We start from the raw sequence: 2,658 nt of genomic DNA on the forward strand, positions 1-2,658 counted from the left end.
GTCTCTCTGCTTCACTTTGCACAAATCTCTCCAGCAGCATGTTGCCGGTGCATGGCCCACATGGCCATCAACAGCTGGCTCTTGTTACAAACTCATACAGTAGCCATTCTTTTCTCTCCTCTGCCCGCTCTGCTTGGTGACGCTTATTACAGGGTAACGTACTGGTCTGGGAGTTTGTTACAGATTTATGCACTGCAGGTGCTACTTTTAAAAGGCAAACAATAGTTAACAATTGCAAAGGTATGGAAATGATCGACATGGAAGTGTGGCTAACCTTGGTTTAAAGTGGAGAATGTCCATTGCATTTATTGGCACTTTCTGTAAAAAAGGTGTAATTTAAAAAAAAATAATAATAAAAAATTAAATAAAACAATAACTTATAACAATTTCACAGTTTCAGACTGACAATTTAAGAAAAAAATCATACATTTTAACAAATTTTAGATTTAGGAGAAAAAAAATCCACCTTGGAAAAAGTATTGCTTGCATTGAAATTATGAATTATCAAAATAGTTGTGTCTGAAATATTTTCTTACATTAATAGTTTTCCTGTTTTTAATCTTGATCAGAATTTTAATTCTGATCAAGATTAGGTAAATGTATGTTCGCTTGTGACATGAATGACATAACACAAAGGCTAAGGTAGCATTACTTCAACATATTCAAGTAAATGTAAAAAGTAATTATCCAAGAAATTACACAAGTAAAAGTAAACATATAAGGTGGTGAAAATAGTTAACCACCTAAAAATACCCATAAAATACCCTCATTTTGGCCACCACACAAAATGAGGACGATGGAAAGAGAGATAAAATCTCTAATGTGTACAGTTACAGATCTGTAGTATTTTGCTTTTAGCATTAAAATGTACAGCTACATTATAAATCACTTTAGTTTAAGGCTTTCTTCTCTTCTTTACAAGGTATGTTAATAAATTTGAAGGCCTCATCATTATTTTAAAAATAATGTTTGGCCCTGCATACTAAACTACTGATAGATAAAGTAATAAAATTTTCGCATGAATAATTTGCGTGATATTTCAGTCCTTTTATTTGCTCTTTCTAGCCATGTAATATTTTTTTTTGCTACTTTTTATGGCTTTAGATATTTAGTGGTTTAGAGGAAAAAAAATCCAATCAGTTTTAGTCCTTGGGATGATATTTTATGATTTATTGACTTTAAAGGCCATTTTTTTTCTTTCTTTTTGTTTTGTTTTTTTCATAGTGAAACGCTTTCAGAACTCTACCATAGTAACAATTCAGTTAGAAGAGGATTGTATGACTTCGAACGAATTTCCAGAACTGACTGCTGATGGACTGGTACCTGGTATTTCTGCAGCCTGTCTGTCAACACCAGATACCCTAAGTGTGAGGCTGTGTGCCGGCAGACTGTTTCACCTAGAGTCTGCAACTGCTGCCAGCACACAGGGGGGGATCACAGTGCTGCCCAGCTCATAAGACGCACAATAGCAACCTCACAGTCAGTGCTTCAGATTAATTCCTGACTAAAAGTAAGCATGAACACATGTAAGGGAAACCCCCCCCCAAAAAAAAAAAAACCAGCATATTAATTTTCAAGTAATATAACATGTGACCAAAGGTGACAAGTTCATAGACTGAACTCTCAGAAATTTGCTGAAGGTTCTGATAAAGTCTCAAACTGTCCTCTTCAAGTTTCATAGCTGTTTTTTTTTTCTCTAATTTTTCCCTCCTCTGCTCCTCGTTTTGTCTCAATGCTCAGCTACACTTCTTTGGTTATGTGGCACCACAGCTCCTGGTTGTTATCCCCTCAGCTTTTCTCCCGACTCCATCCCCAACTTCTCATGCTGAGGGGTGACACCTAATGCCTTTAATGTGGCCTTGGCCCGTGTTCCATCAGTTTGTTGGACTCGTCCCGGAGCAGCGGGTCCCAGCTCCGCCCTGCGTGATTGATGGCAAGCATGCCCTCTCCTATCACCCTCCACGCCCCACCCCCGGTTAGGCAGACAGCATAGCGTTTCATGAGCTCATCTGTGTGGCGCCCACAAGCTGCACCTCAAATACAAGCACCGCTCTCGTCTTGCCATGAAAGACTCCCAGGGGGACACAAAGCACATGTGACCTCTATTTACCCAGTCTGCAACCTAATGTACATAGGATTCCTTTGGTATCATCACTGGCTTTGTGATCAGTGTCACTGAGCACAAAGCCAAAGCCTGAGCAGAATTTGCTGCTTTTATGTATTTATAGTAAACTTTAGTACAAATATGGTGAAAATGGATGAAATTGGGTGTCTTTAGTTTAGGTGTCTGTTCTACCGATGATTGTGGAAAAAAAAAAAAGATTTTCTGCATCGAGAGGTTTTACTTATTTCATTAAACTCAGTGAATTCTCTTCTGGTTGAACTGTGCATCCAGCACAACAGTTCGGTGTCAGAACAAGTGTAGCCCTCATGATCTTTAAGCAGTGAGTGTGTTAATTACAAGACGGACACTGGGGAAACACTGCAAACCATTTTACCTGGAGTCACTTGTAAAAGTATTCATAGCCCCTAAAGCTGCAGCAGATAACTTTGTTAAAAATGTCACTGAGTCGTGACAGTATAACATATCACAGATGATCTATGAAAAAAATAATTCTCCTCCACCTCCTTCTGGTGGTCCTACTGCAATCTGCAGAA

This window comes from Poecilia formosa, unplaced genomic scaffold, assembly GCF_000485575.1.
Source record: "Poecilia formosa unplaced genomic scaffold, Poecilia_formosa-5.1.2 Scaffold27, whole genome shotgun sequence".
In the NCBI taxonomy this organism is placed as follows: domain Eukaryota; kingdom Metazoa; phylum Chordata; class Actinopteri; order Cyprinodontiformes; family Poeciliidae; genus Poecilia; species Poecilia formosa.